We start from the raw sequence: 21,403 nt of genomic DNA, 5'->3' as shown, positions 1-21,403 counted from the left end.
ACCTAGAAAAGGCTTACGACAAAGTTCCAAGAGAAATCCTATGGAGATGCTTGGAGGCTAAAGGTGTACCTGTGGCGTACATTAGGGTGATCAAGGACATGTATGAGGGAGCCAAAACTAGGGTAAGGACAGTAGGAGGAGACTCAGAGCACTTTCCAGTTGTGATGGGGTTGCATCAAGGATCATCGCTTAGTCCGTTCTTATTTGCCTTGGTGATGGATGGATTGACGCGACAAATTCAAGGTGAGGTGCCATGGTGTATGCTTTTCGCGGATGACATAGTCCTGATCGATGAGACTCGTAGAGGAGTTAACGCTAAGCTGGAGGATTGGAGACAAACTCTGGAGTCTAAAGGGTTTAAGCTGAGTAGGACCAAGACAGAGTACTTAGAGTGTAAGTTTAGTAAAGCACCTCAGGAGGCTGGCTTGGAAGTGAGGCTTGGTACCCAAGTCATCCAGAAGAAAAGTAGTTTCAAGTATCTTGGGTCTATTATGCAAGGCAGCGGGGAGATTGACGATGATGTCACACATCGTATTGGGGCAGGGTGGATGAAGTGGAGGCTTGCTTCCGGAGTGCTATGTGACAAGAAGGTGCCACCACAACTTAAGGGAAAGTTCTACAAAGTGGTGGTTAGACCGACTATGTTGTATGGGGCGGAGTGTTGGCCAGTTAAGATTTCTCACATTCAAAAGATGAAAGTTGCTGAGATGAGAATGTTGAGATGGATGTGTGGCCACACCAGGAGTGACAGGATTAGGAATGAGGATATTCGGGATAAGGTGGGAGTGGCCTCGGTGGAAGACAAGATGCGAGAAGCGAGATTGAGATGGTTTGGGCATGTGAAGAGGAAAGACACGGATGCCCCAGTGCGGAGGTGTGAGAGGTTGGCCATGGATGGTTTCAGACGAGGTAGGGGTAGGCCAAAGAAGTATTGGGGAGAGGTAATTAGACACGACATGGCGCAGTTACAGCTTACTGAGGACATGACCTTAGATAGGAGGGTTTGGAGGACCCACATTAGGGTAGAAGGCTAGTAGATAGTCTCATTACCCTGCCTTATTAGTAGTCGCATTATCGTAGTATAATTTCTTGTGCTCTAATTTATGCTATTATGCTATTATCTGTTATTTCCTGTGCTTTGATTATTCTATGTTATCTGTGTCGCTTGCGTTACTTCATTTCCATATCGCTTTGAATCTCTTAGCCATATCTGACCTCGTTTTATGTTTTTATTGAGCCGAGGGTCTCTCGGAAACAGCCGTCCTACTTTGGTAGGAGTAAGGTCTGCGTACACTCTACCCTCCCCAGACCCCACGTTGTGGGATTTCACTGGGTTGTTGTTGTTGTAGTGTTTTCAGGCCTCTGCCCCTGTTGTTTCTAATGATGGTTATCGTTATTATGTGATCTTTTTTTATCATTTCGGCAAATATACTTGGAATTTCTTAGCTTTAAATCTGAATTTCTTTCAATTTTTATTCCGTTTAGCCCTCTTGTTGAAAAATACTTTGGTCACCCAATTAAATGTTTTCAAGCTGACTGGGGAGGGGAGTTTCAAGCCTTGACCAATTATTTACGTGATAATGGAATTACACAACATGTTTCTTATCCTTACACTCCAGAACAAAATGGTTGTGCAGAACGTAAACATACGCATATTGTCGACTGGTGAGCATTATTATATCATGCCAATGTACATACTCACTTTTGGAGAAATGCATTTGAAACTGCTGTGTATACTCTTAATAGATTACCCACACCACGGTTGAAAAGTCGATAACCATTTCATGCACTTTTTCAAAAGGATCCAGACTATTCTCTATTGCGTGTTTTTGGTTGTCTATGTTTCCCTTGGTTTCGTCCTTACACAAAAGACAAATTGTCACCTCGATATAGACCGTGGGTGTTCTTGGGATACAGTAAAATTCACAAAGGATATAAATGTTTTGGATCCTCTTTCCTCAAAATTTTTCGTATCTCGTCATGTAATTTTTGATGAATCTATGTTTCCATTTTCTTCACAGGATGCCTTGGTGCCCATGAAATCAACCAATGCTCCCACGGATCCTCTCATACTACAAATACCTCTTTCTCCTACAATACTTCCATCTCCAGATAATTTTTCTCACCCTTCCGAGGCTCCTATACCAAATCGTTCTCAATCAGACCAGTCCCTTACCCCGCCGATACCCGAGCTGCCTGCATCCCAGCCACCTTCACAGCTCCCACTTGTTGTTGTTCAGCCTCCAAATCCGACGGCAAAACCTGTGTCACCACAACCTGGGTTGCCACATTCACCACCTGCTTGGTGTATGGTCACTCGAGCTCAAACTGGTTCACTAAAGCCTAAGCAGTCATTCTCCATGTCTGCTGCCTGTTACTCCTGCCTTTGAGGAACCTTCTTGCTATACTCAGGCTGTTAAGAATGAGCACTGGCACCGTGCTATGGTGCTATGGCTGACGAATACAATGCGTTAATACGCAATGGCACCTGGCAGCTTGTTCCTTCGTCCCCAACTCAGAATATCATTGGTTGTCTTGTTGATGGGGATTTAAGACGAAGCTGAAAGCCGATGGTTCTGTAGATCGTTACAAGGCACGACTTGTCGCCAAAGGGTATCACGAACGACCTGGGATTGATTTTGTGGATACATTTAGTCCAATAGTTAAGCCCGCCACAATTCAGTTGTTGTTCTCCTTGGCTGTGCCTAACGGATGGCATGTCACACAGTTGGACATCTCCAATGCTTTTTTTCATGGTAACTTGGATGAAGTTGTCTATATGTCTCAACGTCCTGGTTTTGTAGATCCCTCTCGTCCAGATCATGTGTGTCTTCTCAAACGGTCCCTTTATGGTCTCAAACAAGCTCCTCGGATGTGGAACAAGCGATTCACTGATGCTCTCGCTTCGCTAGGATCCTCGGGTTCTTAGACGGATAGTTCTTTGTTCTTTATGTCTGCTCCTAGTGACAAGCTTTTTTGTCTAACATAGATGTGGATGACATTTTGGGGGCTTGGTAATAATCCTGATCGTATTAAGTCTTTGGTTGTGCAACTCCAGTCCCACTTTGCAGTACGTGATTTTGGGGACCCTATCCTTTCTTTTGGGTATAACTTCATCTTGGACAAATGAAAAATTGTTTTTATCTCAAAGGAGATATGTTGAGGAGCTCCTTCGACGTGTCCAGATGTAGTCGTGCAGTCGTGTTAGCACTGCCATTTCCCCATCTTCCAAAATTTCATCATCTGGTGGTGTTCCATTCAATATCCGATGTTGTATCGTGGCAGAGTTAGTGGGCTGTAGTACTTGACCTTCACTCGTCCAGATGCGGCGTATGCAGTGAACAAGGTTTCTCAATTCATGCATTGTTCTATGGATATTCATTGGGTGGCAGTGAAACATATATTGCGATATATGAAAGGTTCTAGCTCATGGTCTGTTCTTTTTACGTTGATCTACTACGTTGCTTTTTTGATAATGGGTGGGAATCTCTTTCAACCAAAGCTAATCTTAGTAAGCATCGCTTTCAACCAAATATGTTTGTATATTTAGAAGTTACTTACCTCTATTTCGCCAAAAAACATCCAAGCTGAAGATGCTAAAAACTTACCTAAAGAAGTGAGGGGCCTGCATGGTCTGTCATCACTATCCCATTGCCCATCTATTATAAAATTAGCTGCATTAAAAGATGAATAATAAACACCTTCATTTTCCATATCTATAATGCTGGCTAAAGAATGTTAGCTAAAGATCCTTCCTTGATCCATTTATACCACCAGAACTTCACCTTCAAAACCATTTTTTATTCCCGCCGTATGTTATTTATCACAAAGTCTCACTTGCAACGTCTTCCTCCAAGTGTAGAGCACGGATACTGGGTTCATCAGAACTCAGTATTTTTCACATGAGTACATATATGTATATAAAAATCACAATTTTTTAATAAATGTTAGTTTCTGAACCCGTAGTTTCAAAAAAGTAATAATAGGTTTAGTTCTAAGAACCTAAAATTTGACCTCATCAAATCAAAAGCCTGGATCCGCCTCTAGGATTGCTTATGCTTCCAAATCACAACAGGATGGCCACACCTACAATATATATTAAGCACGAACTTGCTCCAAAAGAGAAGTTTTAGTGCAAAAATTCCACCAAAGTTTAACCATCAAGGCATTTGATATATCAAAAAAAGATTCAGATCGCATACCTCCTTCAAATGTTGTCTTGCATAAATAAACCACCAAATGCCGAGCTAGCACATTGATGTGCCGTGAAATTACGGCACATTCGACGCCAACTGCTTAGTCTTTTGTAAATCCCCAAGTACTTTTGATGTCGTTTCTCGTGTTTTTGTGTTAATTTGTAGAATAACATGTGCTGGAAGCGACTTGAGGCAAAATGAAGCAAAAACCAGCTGAAATAAACTAGAACATCACCTGCAAATCGCATGTACTGCATGCGAGTCGCAGGTGCTGCAGCATCTATTGACAGAGATGGCAAAAAAAAAAAGCAAGACAATGGTGCAACATATGCGAGCACCACATGCGAGTCGCATCTTATGCCGCAGATGCTGCACCACAGCTGATTGAAGATGCAGTACCTGCGAAGATTTGGTGCAACCTGCGACTCACAGGTTGCACATGCGACACCAAGTGCGATTCGCACCAGATGCGCAGAGGTATTTTTGTCTGGAAATTGTTCCCGTTTTGGACATTCTATAAATAGATTTTCTAGGGTTTTGGACTCATTATTCTACAGATTTTTAGTCTAGATTTTTGTGGAGCTCATTTATTATGGGTTGGTGAAGTCTTTAAGAGATTCCTTTTGCTTTTGTCATCTTCTCCATTCAATACTTTTGTAAGCTTTATGAATACACTTTACTTTATTGTTTTACCTTTAATGAATATTAGTAGCTAATCCTTTTAGCTAAGGTTGTGGGACCAAATGTGTTAGTTATGTGATTGAGTTTCATACTCATACTTCATTTATATGCTAATGGTGTTTTCTATTAACTCTTCAAGCATTAATGTCTTGTGATGGTGTACAACATTACTTGTGCCTTAATACCATTACTTTGCTTGGAAAAGAAAGTAGAGGTTAGGAAAAGAGTCAATAGCAACAATTTGTGTCATTAAATCCATCTAATAGCTTGAGCTAGGAATAGGAAAGCTAGTTGAAGCTACATGGGTGTTCTCTTATAAAACATTCTAGGGCTTGGAAAAGTCTAGGATGAAATTTGCTAATTTGGTTGGAAAACTTTTAGCAAGATTCGTGTGACCCTTGGTTTAATGCATCTAGGCATATAAATCAGTTGAATTGATACCCAAGCGCATTACTTTCCATTGGAACCACAACCTTGGTCCCATTTACCAATAGTTTACATCTTATAACCACTCTTATTCTTTAATGAACAAACAACAACCAAACTACTATTATACTCCCCTCTCCCTTGAAATATAGACTAATAGTCGGGTGTTACACTTGACAAGTATATTTCTTCATTGTATTCTCTTTGGGATTCGACCCCAACCTCGTTGGGTTCTATATTTGACAACGACCGCTTACTCCTGATATTAAAGGTGTAATTTGGGCGTATCAAATTTTGGCGCCGTTGCCGGGGAATACGGTCTAGAAATTTACTAACTAGTGTAAAACTTTACTTTTAGTCTTTATTTCTTTTCTTATTTCCTTTTGTTGTTGTGTGTTGTGCAGGCAATATGGACGAGGAGGGTAACCCCATCCAAAATCCACCAGTAGCGGTCGGTGAAGAAGCTGCGGGGGCAAGCTATGCAGCCGCAATTCAGCCCCCGCCTCTAATTGGAAACTCGAGTTTCCACGTGACCAACACAATGCTGCACCTGCTCAACACTAAGGGCCTGTTTGGTTCTACCCAAAGATGACCCGAATAGGCACCTTAGGAACTTTCTTGGGGTCTGTTCTACCAATGTACATCCGGGCGTCTCAATTGAAGCAGTCAAGCTACGGCTTTTCCCGTACTCCCTAACGGGGGAAGCCACAGCTTGGTTAGATGATCTCCCGTCCGGGTCCATCACTACTTGGGAGGAATTGATCGAAGTATTCCTCAAGAAGTTCTTCCCTCCATCGTGGATGTTACAACTCCGTGACGAAATCAACAACTTTCGTCAACTTCCTGATGAGGCTCTCCATGAAACTAGGATTCGTTTTAAAAAGAAAGTCAAAAGTTGTCCCAAGCATGGGTTGCCCGATAGTGTGCTTCTACAAACATTTTATAGGTCTTTAGATTCGATCAACAAATCAGTGGCGAACAACATTGCAGAGGGGTATATTATGGATAATTCTTATGCCACCGTTTGTGAATTGTTGGATAAATTGACCGAGACTAATGAAGCATGGCACACTAGGGATTCGGAAGTAGGTGGAGGAAGTTCCTCCAAAAATGTGCCCACTCGTGAGATGATTAAGAAAGAGGAAGAGAGAGATGAGTCCATGGCTAAACTTGTCACCCAAATGGACCTTCTTACAAAACATGTCATGGGTGGCGGAAGCAAAAAGGTGAATGCGGTAGAATCCTGTGAAAGGGGTCCTCCGGATGAGCAATGTTTCCAAATGTATGATGAGGAGGCAAGTTATGTCAACAATGGGAGGGTTCCCGTCCGAACTACCAAGGTCCGAGTCAAGGATCTTGGCGGCAAGGTCAAGGGAATCAAGGTTGGAACAAAGAACAAGGTCACTCTAATTAGAGAGATAATCGTGACAACAATCAAGAGGGTTACAACAAAAAGTACAACAATCATCGGAGCACAAATGCGTATGTCCCTCCAAAGGGAAATCAACCAAGCTCTAGTCAACCGCCTACTAGCGATCCCGCTAGTTCAAAAATTGAAGATATGTTGTCAAGGGTGTTGAAGAAAGTGGAATCCACCGACACCTTTTGCAAGAAGACTAGAGATGAGGTTAAATCCATGGGTCAAGTTTTGAGTTCACACTCCACCTCCATTAAACAATTGGAGTCTCAACTCAGCTATCCTAAACCAAAGGCAAAAAGGCTCACTCCCTAGTGATACAATTGCAAATCCAAGGAATGATGGTGATCATAAATGCAATGCAATTACTACTAGGAGTGGCAAAACAATTGGGGAAGAGGCGTTGGTGAAAGAGGATGTGTTGGGTGACGATGAGAAAATGGTTGAAGAACCCATGGTTGTTGAAGAAGAAGTGAACCCAAAGAATATGCGGGCCAGTATTGAAAAGCCCATTGTTATTGAGGACCTTCCGGAAATTAATGATGCTTCGAAAAGCAAAGAAGCGGCGGGGGAGGTACCAAGGGCTTCACCGCCCGTTATGAAGCCTTCCCCTCCTTTTTCCCAACAATTGGCAAAGAAAGCGGACGATGGAAAATTCCTCAAGTTCATCGAACGATTAAAGGGGCTCTCAATAAATATTCCATTAGTTGAGGCACTTGAGCAAATGCCCGGTTATGCGAAGTTCATGAAAGATCTTGTGACCAAAAGAAGGAGTCCTGGCAGTGAAACATTGAGGGTCACTCATCATTGACCGTCTCCTCAAATTCTTTTTCATTGTCCCCTTCATAGTTCATTATCACCGCCACCAACATATCACCTATATGCTCATGTTCTATGGTTGTCTCCTTATCAGCTAGTGTTTGGCAAGCTTGTCATCTTCCCGTGGAACTTGAATATGAGGCATTGTGGGCCTTGAAAAAGTTGAATATGGATTGGAGTGATGCCTCAAACTTGAGGACGGAACAACTCAATGAGCTTGACGAATTTCGACTTAGAGCTTACACTAGCTCTTCACTCTACAAGGCCCGCATGAAGCACTTTCATGATAAGAAGATTTTGCAAAGAGAATTCAGCCTCGGGGATCGCGTATTGTTGTTCAACTCAAGGCTCCGGTTTTTTCCCGGAAAGTTGAAATCCAAATGGTCTGGCCCGTTTGAAATCACACAAGTGTTCCCACATGGAGCAATTGAACTTGTTTGCCCAAGTGGAAATAAAATCAAAGTGAATGGGCAAAGGGTGAAACATTACTTTGGATCTCAGAATGAAGCAAAGATTATCGAGGTCTTCCTCCTCAATGAGCCATGAATAGGCTGAATAGGTACCAACGTCGTGCTGCGACGTAAAATCAAGCGCTTCTTGGGAGGCAACCCAAGTTTCATTTTCATGTATTTGTTGTTTTTACTTTTGTGATGTTTTCGATGTGTGTCTAAGTGTATAGGAATAAATTGTGTGCACAAAGAAGAAGAGTTGGGAAAATGCCAGCAGGCATAACATGCTGCAGAACATGCCACTCACATGTCGTGCCTGCTGCAGGACCTGCGCCTCGCAAGTGATGCAACATTTCAGGCCATGAAAGCCAAATTCTCTGTCAGCAGATGCGAAGAACTGGCACAAAATGCGACTCGTATGTTACACATGTTGCACCACCTGTGAGTCGCATGTTGTGCAGGTAAGTGTGATTCACGGGTCGACCCGACCCGACTCGAATTTTTGTGTTTGGAAATAAAAGAAACGTAACCGATGTTTTCATCAGTTACGATCTTCATTTTCCCTCTCCCCCTCCTCCTTCTTTCCTCCTATATCATCCCATAATCCCACTTCACTCCAATCATTCTTAATCACATCACAAATCTTAAATAGTGTTTCCTTTTCTTTTACCCTGACAAAGATTTCAAGGGTTCCAACTGTCATCAACTCTCAAGGTATGTCAACTCTTCTCTTCTTTACATTAGGTGGTATCTACGAATTGCTCAATCCCATGTTATTATCATGCCCTATCACTTGGTGTAATTAGTTAGCTGGGTAGATTTATCTTATGCATTATGTGGGTTGTTGGAAATTGATGAACAATGGGGAATTCTTGAGTACCCATGCTTGTGTAGTCCTTCTAGGAAGTGGTTGTCGATGCATAATTAGATAGTGACTGGGGAATTATTGAGTACCCATTTGTTGTAAGAATTGATAGTTGATGCATGCTCGCAACTCGTTTGATGAAATGCCTAAAAGAACCTGTGAGTGTTTGGATGTTGTGGAAATATGATCATTCACCAACAATGGGGAATTCTTGAGTACCCACGTCACATTACCTGTAGAATAGGACCCATGATGCCCTCTGATTTGTAAAATTGACATTGCCTTTTATGAGGGACGACCATCGAACATAGGCGCGAGTAATTAAATAGTTTTTCCCAATGATAGACGGGGTGACAGCCCTCTTAAGGGAAATAGTTACATGAGTATGTTCTTGTATGTGTGCACCTGTGTTGTGTGTTTATATTTAAAAAAAAACAAAAAAAAAACAACAAACAAATTCCTTCAGTGCCTCATCTGCGAGCAGCATCTGCGATTCGCATGTTTAAAATGCGAATCGCACCTGCTGCAGCAAGTGTTGACAGTGAAGAACTAGAATATGGTCCTCATTGAGTAGCACCTGCGACACTACCTACGAGTCGCATGTCACACATGCGACTCGCATGTGGTGTTTCGCAGGTGGTGCCACCCTGCAATGCTATGTTTTTGTTTTTCCATACCTCTTTCTTGTTGCTTAAAGAACACCATAATAATGGGTATCTTTTGTATGTTGTGCAGGATGGCTCGAACAAATCAAGCTCAAGGTGTACGAAAACGAGCAACACGACAAGCCTCCATCTCTAGAAGATAAGAAAAGACACATGCGGATCCCGTCCCCCAGTCTGAAGAGGGGACACATGAGGCTTCCTCACCTGAGCCCGAGGATGCCATCACAAGAGGTGAAAGAAGGGAAGAAATGGAACAACGGTTCACCGTGCCGGGATCCAGGGACCTATACAAGGCTTGGAGTGTCATTAAGCCCAATGGAAATCCAGTACGGGGCTTTATTGTAGAAAAGAGGGTCATTTTGCATGGTCTACAAGACCAATGTCCGGGTATCATTCGCAAGCTCGAGGCCTTGAGATGGACCTATTTCATGCAGCCCGCTGAATACTGCCCGACCCTTGTGATGGAATTCTATGCGGCTTATGCGGCCAAGTTGAATGCGAAGAGGTCACGCCGCCAACCAAAGAAAAATATGGAACACTTCTGTTGGGTTCCGGTTCGGGGGAAGGATATTGATTGTGCTGCCGATACAATAACTTCTATCATATATGAGCAACGCAACGAAACAGAACCTATTGAAGATTGGTGTCACGACCCGGCTAGGGGCCGCGACGGGTACCCGTGCTAACCACCGAGCACCACTCGTTTTACTACTCCTTAGCCTCTTTATCAATCGATTATCCACTTCATAGTTAATTTATAAGAAAACCATTTTCATTTGGAAACAAAAGCATTGTATATACTTGAGCCATATAGGCTAGCAAAATAATACATATACGTTCATACATACAAAATGACCCTTCCATGAGACCATACAACCCACATCGAGTATCTACGAGCCTCTATGAACTGACACATATACAATTGTACACAAAATATTGTCATAGGCACCTCCGGAGCAATGGAGGGCTTTTAATCGGCTGACAACTCTAGGAATCTGGAGCAACGTCTCCTCCCTGCCTACCTGTGGGCATGAACACAGCGTCCAAAGAAAAGGGACGTCAGTACGAACATTGTACTGAGTATGAGAGGCATAAACAATGAAGAAAGACAGTGATAATATAATGTGAACATCAATATGAAACATCTGAATCTGAATGGCAATCATAAAAGAAGTATTGCATGTTGTCTTACTCATACTCATCATAATCTCATATATGCATAATATGCAAGCTTCCCGTCCATATCGGAACGGTGTGATAATCAATAACATTAGCCCGCGTCCAGGCCTCCCGCGTCTGGGGTACCATCTCATGCCGCCCACTAGTGGTGTCTGCCCATGCCCGAAGGTCATGGTGTCTCCGTATAGCTGCCCGCCTTGGCGGTGACTGCCAGGCCAACTAGGCACGGTGTAAAATGCTCATGACATGCTCAATGCAAAATACTCATAATAATACGCTCATAATAAATTACTTATCTTATCCTAATGCGTATATAAGACTCATGATAAACTTTACCATATCGGGGTGACGTAAGGTCGTGATCCCCCGGTTACGTTATGGAGCCATTATGGACATTCTGCCTCACCTTGAAAGGACTAGTACATAAGGTGAGTGTAGGCAAGGAATAACATCCTCACATCGAATAGCGTAACCCACATAGACATTCATAGGCATAAGCCTCTAACTTCTTAGAAGGTGAGAGCTCATGAAAGGAATATGAATTCAAGCTAAGAGATTCATGCCATTAGAAGGAAGGACTAGCCTCACATACCTTTGTCGTTTAGCTAAGCTATCGGTCTCTCGTTCACCTCCGATGTTACGTCGTCACCTTCATTAAAGAATGCGAGGTACATTAGCTAAATAACTATGAGAACGCGTCGTTATTTCTAGGAAAAATTGGGCAGCACTTCCTTTGTTTATACTACTTTTCCCATGTTCTATATCAACTCCCAACATTCCCAATGCTACTCACAATATCACAATCAATAATCATCATCTATGTGCATTTAGCACAATCCACCATTTCTCTCCAATTTCATCACATTTATGGTTATAGGTTCGATATCGTATTTTCCCATGTATCACATTTATCTCAGGGTTTACAAGTCATTTATAACCTATTCATACTCACAACACCCTATAATCCATGATTCAATTCAACTACTAACCAAACATGAAACTATTCACTCTTGAATGACCCATTTGCTATGCTTCTCTACAAGTCGAGTACCTTAACCTTCCAATATCTTAAACAACATGTAATAGTCATGAAACTTACCTTGGATGATGGTTGGACAATCCTTGAGTGGAGTTTTCCCTTCTAGCACCAAAACCCTACTTTCCCTCTTTGGATTTGCTTGAGGAAGATGAACCTTACTTGGGTTTCATACACTTTGATTCATGGATTTGATGTTGTTAATCTTGGTTTCCCTTGATTTTTCTTGTGGATGAAAGTTTGTAGAGGGTTCCAGAGGTTTTAGGACTAAAATGGTGAAAAAAAATGAGTTAGAAACGAAATTGGGTCTATATATAATTGTCCAGAAGATTCTGGACTGGCACAACATGCGACACTATGTGTGAGTCGCATGTCGAACATGCGAGTCGCATGTTGTGTCGCAGGTCATGCCAGTTGATCAACTCTCACTGGTACAACATGCGACACTATGTGCGAGTCGCATGTCAAACATGCGAGTCGCATGTTGTGTCGCAGGTCATGCCAGAGCGTGATGAACTATCAGCCGTAAAATGGCCATAACGTTTGATCCCGTTGTGCTGTAAGGACCCACCACCTATGGTTGGAAAGATATTTCAATTATCTACAACTTTTATAATGTGGTTCTTTTCCCAAATTCCGACTTAAAAATGGAGTTTTGGTCCCTACAAACCAGATCCTCCGAAAGTGTTTCCTTAACTCGCCCTTTTTGGATGGCTTGTGCCCATATTTGGCTTGTGGGTACTTTTTGAAACTCACTTGGATCCTAATTACCAACATAAGGGGCATTATAATTCTTCTCCTAAATATCTTTAAGACAGCGCTAGTTCGATACTCAAAATTGTCCTTCGCCAGTCGATCCACTGTGCGCGAACGAAAATTTTCCGGGGTGTAACATTCTCCCCCCCCTTGGGAACATTCGTCCTCGAATGTTAAATGCTCGGGAATTCTACGAAAATTTTGCCAGAGTTTCCCCTGTACTATGGCACTACTAACCTGTCACAACAACCCATAATATCATCGCCTCACAGGGCTACATCACAATAGCAACATATTTGTGGCCACACACGACCAAAATCATAAAAATTAGTGCATACATACCTTATCTCGTTGGCGTTTCGTCTTGGATTTCTCCTGGGGGTTGGAATAAGTGGGGATACTTTGACTTCATGCTCTCTTCCGCTTCCCAAGTCATTTCTTCCCGGTTGTTGTTCCGCCACAGGACCTTAACAGAAGCTACCTCTTTGTTTCGAAGCTTTCGCACTTGTCTATCTAAGATGGAAATAGGCACTTCTTCATAAGTTAAATTTTCCGCTATTTGCACATCATCTATCGGGACAATCTTTGTGGGATCTCCAACACACTTGCGGAGCATTGAAACATGAAAGACTGGATGGATTGATTCAAGCTCTGAAGGCAACTCTAGTTCATAGGCTACCTGTCCCACCTTGCGGATGATTTTGTAGGGTCCGATATACCTCGGACTTAGCTTCCCTTTCTTGCCAAATCTCATCACCCCCTTCATTGGCGACACTTTCAAGAACACCCAATCATGAATCTGAAACTCCAAATCTCGTCGGCGGTTGTCCGCATAGGACTTTTGGCGACTTTGGGCTGTCAACAACCGATCTCGAATCACCTTGACCTTTTCTATTGCTTGCTGGACCAATTCAGGGCCCACTAATTGTGCTTCTCCTACTTCGAACCATCCGATTGGAGATCTACATTTTCTTCCATATAACGCTTCGTATGGAGCCATTTGTATACTAGAATGATAGCTGTTGTTATATGAAAATTCAATGAGGGGTAAATGATCATCCCAGCTTCCACCAAAATCTAACACACACGCTCGGAGCATATCTTCTAAGGTTTGAATGGTACGCTCGGCTTGCCCATCGGTCTGTGGATGAAATGTTGTGCTAAATTTCACTTGCGTGCCCAAACCTTCTTGAAAAGACTTCCAGAACTTAGTTGTAAACTGTGCTCCCCTGTCTGTGATAATAGACAATGGTATGCCATGGAGCCGCACGATTTCCTTGAGATATAGCCTTGCATAGTCTTCTGTTGCGTACGTTGTTTTGACTGGAAGGAAATGGGCTGCTTTCGTCAATCTATCCACGATCACCCATATCGAATCATACTTACCCCGAGAGCGAGGTAATCCCACAATGAAATCCATGTTGATCACTTCCCATTTCCAAGTAGGTATTTCTATAGCCTGCAATAAGCCTCCTGGCTTCTGATGCTCAACTTTCACTTGCTGGCAATTTGGGCATTGAGCTACGAATTCCGCTATATCTCTTTTCATACCATCCCACCAATACATTATCTTTAGATCATGATACAGTTTGGTCGCACCTGGGTGGATAGAATACCGAGTACAATGTGCTTCTGCTAAGATTCGTCGGCGCAGGTCCGCCACATTTGGCACGTATAATCTCCCTCGGTATCTGAGAACCCCATCACTAGAAACTTCAAACGAAGAATTTTCTTTTCCATAAGATACGTTTCTATAATGACATAACTGAGGATCTTCGCGTTGCCGTTCTTTCACTTCCATAACCAAGGACGAAACTGTAGAATCTTTGATACTAGTACCTGCCTCACCCCCATCAAGCACACGCACTCCAAGATTAGCCAACCGATGTATTTCTTGAACCATTTCTCTCCTTTCCAGAGGGACTTCGCATAGACTGCCCATCGATCGGCGACTAAGTGCATCGGCTACTACATTGGCCTTCCCGGGGTGGTACAAAATGTCAACATCATAATCTTTTAATAGTTCTAACCACCGCCTCTGTCGCAGATTCAATTCCTTTTGCTTGAAAATATACTGGAGGCTTTTGTGATCTAGATAGATATCCACGTGCACACCATACAAGTAATGTCTCCACATCTTTAAGACATGAATGACTGAAGCCAATTCGAGATCATGTGTGGGGTAATTCTTTTCATGCTTCCGCAATTGTCTCGATGCGTATGCAATAACCTTATCATGCTGCATCAATACACATCCTAACCCGACACCCGAAGCATCGCAATACACCACGTAACCATCTGATCCTTCTGGAAGTGTTAAAACTGGAGCTGAGGTTAACCTGTCTTTCAACTCTTGGAAACTACGCTCACAAGCGTCGTTCCACTGGAATTTAGCCGCCTTCTGGGTTAGTTTAGTCAATGGGGCTGAGATAGATGAAAAGCCCTATACAAATCTCCTATAATATCCAGCCAAACCCAGGAAACTACGAACTTCTGTGGGCGTCGTAGGCCTTGTCCAAGTTTTCACCGCTTCAATCTTTTGAGTATCAACTCGAATACCATCATCGGAAATAACATGGCCTAGAAATGTCACCGAATTTAGCTAAAACTCGCACTTTGAAAATTTCGCATATAATTCCCGGGCTCGAAGAATGCCTAGAACAATCCTCAAATGATCTGCATGTTCCGATTCCGTGCGAGAATACACCAGAATATCATCGATAAATACGATCACAAACAGATCCAAGAGAGGCCTGAATATGTTGTTCATCAAATTCATAAATACAGCCGAAGCATTAGTCAACCCGAATGACATCACTCGAAATTCATAGTGGCCATATCTCGTTCTGAAAGCCGTTTTAGGAATATCCGCCTCTCTAACTCTCACCTGATGGTAGCCCGACCTCAGATCTATCTTGGAAAACCACTTGGCACCCTACAATTGATCGACCAAATCATCAATCCTTGGGAGAGGATATCTGTTCTTTATCGTCACCTTGTTCAATTGCCTATAGTCAATACACATTCGTAGCGAGCCGTCTTTCTTTCTCACAAACAAGACCGGTGCTCCCCACGGTGATGAACTAGGTCTAATGAATCCCTTCTCGAGCAAGTCCTTCAACTGTACCTTTAGTTCTTTCAATTCTGCCGGAGCCATCCGATAAGGAGGAATAGAAATAGGTTTTGTGTCTGGCAACACATCAATAGCGAACTCAATTTCTCTTTCTGGTGGAAGACCTGGAAGTTCATCCAGAAATACATCTGGGAATTCATTCACCACGGGAACTGACTGAAAAGTTGGCGGCTCTGCCGCAGTGTCATGAACCCGAACTAAATGATAAATATAGCCCTTTGCTATCATTTTCCTCACCTTGAGGTAGGAAATAAACCTACCCTTCGACGATGCTGCATTACCCTTCCATTTAAGCACGGGCTCTCCCGGAAATTGGAATCGAAACATTTTTGTCCGGCAATCAACATTTGCATAACACGATACCCATGATTATATCGAAGTCAACCATCTCTAGCTCAATCAAATCAGCTTGGGTCTGAAGATCACATATCACAATAATACAATTTCTGTATACCCGTCTTGCTATCACGGGTTCACCAACCGGAGTGAGTACCTCAAAGGGTTTAATGGACTCGAGTTTCACCCCAACACAGCCGGTAACATATGGAGTAATATAAGAAAATGTAGATCCTGGATCTATCAACGCATACACCTTACGGGAGAATATAGACAATATACCTGTGACAACATCTGGGGAAGACTCAAGATCCTGTCGCCCCGCTAGAGCATATACACGAGACTGAGCAGCACCTGAAGTGGATACTCCCCCTCTACCCCTGCCTCTACCTGCTGTCATCTGGGGAGTCGGTGTTCTCTGGCGTGCTGATGAAGAAACCGCTGCTGAACCTGTGGGCTGAGCCCCAGCCCTATCTCTCGCTGAGGGGCAGTCCCTCATCATGTGACCGACTTGCCCGCAGGTATAGCAAACATCCGACCCTAGGCGACTGTCCCGAATGCAACCTACCACACTGATTACACCGCGGTACTGGGGGCCTCTGCTGACCCTGATCTCTCATGGACTGAGAATCTGAGGCTCTCGAACTTTGTCCCTGTCCCGGCTGAAAAGAACGATCGAACCTCCTATCTGAGAATCTGGGGGGCGCACTAGTCGCGGACTGACCTGAGTGCCTGGGATGTGTCTGTCTCGGTCCCCCTCTATACTCACTGCTCTCTCCCATAGATCTAGCCCTCTTACCCTGTCTTCTGTCATCATCACGATCACCTCCTTGCTGTCGTTGTCGGTCCTCGAGATTCTAGGCATGGGCCTGTATCCGGGAAATATCCATCCCGTCTTGCAAGGAGGCCGTCAGACAATCTCTGTACAAATGTGGCCCTAGGCCACTCACAAACCTGTAAACCCGGTCTCCCATGTCTACCACCATAGCTGGAGCATATCTTGCCAATGAATTGAACTGCATACTATACTCTCGAGCACTCATGCCTCTTTGTTTTAAATTCAGGAACCTGTCCGCTCTAGCTCGGTGGACCTCGGGTGGCAAATAATGGCGAGTAAAAGCATCTACAAACACTTGCCAAATCGGAGGAGGAGCATTCTCCCCTCTTGATAATACCCAATTGTTGTACCATAATACCGCCAAGTCCCGGAGTCTATAGGATGCTAACTCCACGGATTCAGCCTCTGAGGCATGAACAACCCTCAATGGCCTCAATATATCATCGATAAAACTTTGTGGGTCTTCCTCTGGCTTTGACCCGAAGAATTCCGGAGGATTTAGACTCATAAAATCACGGGCCTTTGTACTTGCTACCCGATCACTTGAACCCACATTCTGTCGTTGTGCTTGTGCAGCCACCAACTGGGTCAATAACTGAATAACCTCGGTCATTTGTTGGCCCGAAGCGACCGGCGGAGGAATTGGAGCTGGGGCTCCTGCTTGCCCTTCCACATTACGCAAGGTAGAAGAAGAAATGGGAGTGGCATGCGAGGAAGTGGCATCCTGAGCCTCGCTCTGTCCCCACTCAACTGGAGGTTCTCGGCTGGTGCCTTCACCGGCGGCATTTAATATCGCGCGGATTTGTTTCTTCTTTAGCGGCATCACTGAAATCATAACGCACAATTAGAATAAAGGAAATCTTACATCACAGTTCTATCGCACGATCTTGTAGAAGAAAGATGGTCATTTTTCCTAAATGCCCTGTAGCCTCTTGTTTATCGATGTGGCGCGCAACACACCATAAACAAGACTCTACTAGACACGGCTCGTAGACACCTCCTAAGACCGAACTGCTCTGATACCACTTTTGTCACGACCCGGCTAGGGGCCGCGACGGGTACCCGTGCTAACCACCGAGCACCACTCGTTTTACTACTCCTTAGCCTCTTTATCAATCGATTATCCACTTCATAGTTAATTTATAAGAAAACCATTTTCATTTGGAAACAAAAGCATTGTATATACTTGAGCCCTATAGGCTAGCAAAATAATACATATACGTTCATACATACAAAATGACCCTTCCATGAGACCATACAACCCACATCGAGTATCTACGAGCCTCTATGAACTGACACATATACAACTGTACACAAAAGATTGTCATAGGCACCTCCGGAGCAATGGAGGGCTTTTAATCGGCTGACAACTCTAGGAATCTGGAGCAACGTCTCCTCCCTGCCTACCTGTGGGCATGAACACAGCGTCCAAAGAAAAAGGACGTCAGTACAAACATTGTACTGAGTATGAGAGGCATAAACAATGAAGAAAGACAGTGATAATAATGTTAACATCAATATGAAACATCTGAATCTGAATGGCAATCATAAAAGAAGTATTGCATGTTGTCTTACTCATACTCATCATAATCTCATATATGCATAATATGCAAGCTGCCCGTCCATATCGGAACGGTGTGATAATCAATAACATTAGCCCGCTTCCAGGCCTCCCGCGTCCGGGGTACCATCTCATGCCGCCCACTAGTGGTGTCTGCCCATGCCCGAAGGTCATGGTGTCTCCGTATAGCTGCCCGCCTTGGCGGTGACAGCCCGGCCAACTAGGCACGGTGTAAAATTCTCATGACAGGCTCAATGCAAAATACTCATAATAATATGCTCATCATAAATTACTTATCTTATCCTAATGCGTATATAAGACTCATGATAAACTTTACCATATCGGGGTGACGTAAGGTCGTGATCCCCCGGTTACGTTATGGAGCCATTATGGACATTCTGCCTCACCTTGAAAAGACTAGTACATAAGGTGAGTGTAGGCAAGGAATAACATCCTCACATCGAATAGCTTAACCCACATAGACATTCATAGGCATAAGCCTCTAACTTCTTAGAAGGTGAGAGCTCATGAAAGGAATAGGAATTCAAGCTAAGAGATTCATGCCATTAGAAGGAAGGACTAGCCTCACATACCTTTGTCGTTTAGCTAAGCTATCGGTCTCTCGTTCACCTCCGATGTTACGTCGTCACCTTCATTAAAGAATGCGAGGTACATTAGCTAAATAACTATGAGAACGCGTCGTTATTTCTAGGAAAAGTTGGGCAGCACTTCCTTTGTTTATACTACTTTTCCCATGTTCTATATCAACTCCCAACATTCCCAATGCTACTCACAATATCACAATCAACAATCATCATCTATGTGCATTTAGCACAATCCACCATTTCTCTCCAATTTCATCACATTTATGGTTATAGGTTCGATATCGTATTTTCCCACGTATCACATTTATCTCAGGGTTTACAAGTCATTTATAACCTATTCATACTCACAACACCCTATAATCCATAATTCAATTCAACTACTAACCAAACATGACACTATTCACTCTTGAATGACCCATTTGCTATGCTTCTCTACAAGTCGAGTACCTTAATCTTCCAATATCTTAAACAACATGTAATAGTCATGAAACTTACCTTGGATGATGGTTGGACAAGCCTTGAGTGGAGTTTTCCCTTCTAGCACCAAAACCCTACTTTCCCTCTTTGGATTTCCTTGAGGAAGATGAACCTTACTTGGGTTTCATACACTTTGATTCATGGATTTGATGTTGTTAATCTTGGTTTCCCTTGATTTTTCTTGTGGATGAAAGTTTGGAGAGGGTTCCAGAGGTTTTAGGACTAAAATGGTGAAAAAACATGAGTTAGAAACGAAATATCTAGAAATATATCACATTGAAACCTGAAGCATAATATCTAATCAAAATGGGGAACACAACCTTAGTCTCTCTCTCGTATTAAGTACAATTCAAGTCAAAGTATTCAATTACATTATTCAACAAATATTTCAAACTATCAGGAATAGGATTAAAGCCTTTAAAGACTAGTATCGCATACAATTCGTATCCTTTTCTCTCCATATTCCCTGTGGGATTCGACCCCAACCTTGTTTGGGTTACTATATTTGACAACGTCCGCTTTACGCCATTAATAGGTGTAATTTGAGCGTATCACATTTTGGCGCCGTTGCCGGGGAATACGGTTTTGAAATTACTGATTATGTGTACTCTTCTTTAAAACTTTTTCTATTCCATCACACCTTGTTTGCTGTTGTGGTGAACCAGGTAAACATGGCTGGAAAACCGAATCGAAATCAAGGGAACCAAGGGGGACTCCAAGTGAACCCTCCTGCACCAGAAGAGGACAAAGATGAGAATATATTTGCGGAATTCATCAATGAAGATGATTATGCTTCTGCTGCGGTCCCTCCTAGGACTGGAAATGCTATTTTCAAAATTGATAGTTCTATCTATTAGCTGCTGAAACTTGAAGGTTATTTCCGAAATTCTTTGGAGAATTGTCCACTTCGGCATTTGAAGAACTTCCTGCATGTGTGTGCTCAACAATCCCCAAGTGTTGTTTCTGTTGACGCACTTCGGTTACGGGTCTTCAAATATTCCTTGGCTGGCCAAGCAAGGGAATGGTATGAAAAGCTTCCCAGCAACTCTATTCATACCTGGAGCGAGCTAGCAAATACCTTTTTGAAGAAGTGGTTTCTACCGAGCAAAAAGGATGAACTTCGAGATAAGATCTTTGAGTTCAAACAGCTCCCGGGGGAACAATTATATTCGGCATGGGAGCAGTTCAAGTACTACCTAGCTCAATCTCCAACTCACGGGTTTCCGGATGCTATCCTCACGGAGAAATTCTACAAGGGCTTAGATACAATAAATCAGATTGCTGTCAATACTGCCGCAGGAGGATGCTTCATGGACAAGTCATTTATAGCCATCACCCGTTTGCTTGATAAACTCACCACCCACAATCAAGCTTGGCATTCAACTGATAGCGAGAGTCTCTCTTATGGTAGTCCATCACTAGCTACCGTTGCAAAAGAAAACCATGAGAGAGATCATGCCTTTGCTCAATTGCAAACCACGGTGGATTTATTATCAAAGAAGTTGGCAGAAAAGGATGCACAGGGGGTAAATTTTGATGAGGAGTTACCACCTCATCCATAGGGAATGTATCAAGTCCCTGAGGGGATGTACCAAGATGGACAACAACAGTATGAAGATTCTAATTATGTCAACAACTCTCAAGGGGGTTATCAAAGGAAAAATTATCAAGGTCCGGGTCATCACCCATGTGATAAGTTGGTATTTTACCAACTTATTTCTTCTTTAATCTTAGATTGTTGCTATGTTTTGATTAAAAAAATAGTGCATTTAATGTTGTTTACTTCCATTTTATAGGTTTATGTGATTTAGAAGTGATCGGAAGAAACCAAGCGAAAATAAAGTCAAAAAGAGGCCAAATTGGACAAAAACTGCACAGTTTTGCAAAACTGTCAAAAGTGTACAGTTTTGCAAAAACGGGACAGATTTGCAAAAATCGGGCAGAACTGCAAAAACGAAAATCTG

General features: G+C 43.0%; 1 non-coding gene across 1 annotated transcript; it reads right to left on the bottom strand.

The window, feature by feature from the left end:
- Positions 1–20,555: 20,555 nt before the first annotated feature.
- LOC132604816 (small nucleolar RNA R71) lies at positions 20,556–20,661 on the bottom strand. Its single transcript, XR_009568911.1, has one exon. It is a non-coding gene; the product is annotated as a small nucleolar RNA R71 (small nucleolar RNA).
- Positions 20,662–21,403: the final 742 nt, after the last annotated feature.

This window comes from Lycium barbarum, chromosome 7, assembly GCF_019175385.1.
Source record: "Lycium barbarum isolate Lr01 chromosome 7, ASM1917538v2, whole genome shotgun sequence".
NCBI lineage: Eukaryota > Viridiplantae > Streptophyta > Magnoliopsida > Solanales > Solanaceae > Lycium > Lycium barbarum.
This window is presented reverse-complemented; position numbering and strand designations above follow the sequence as displayed.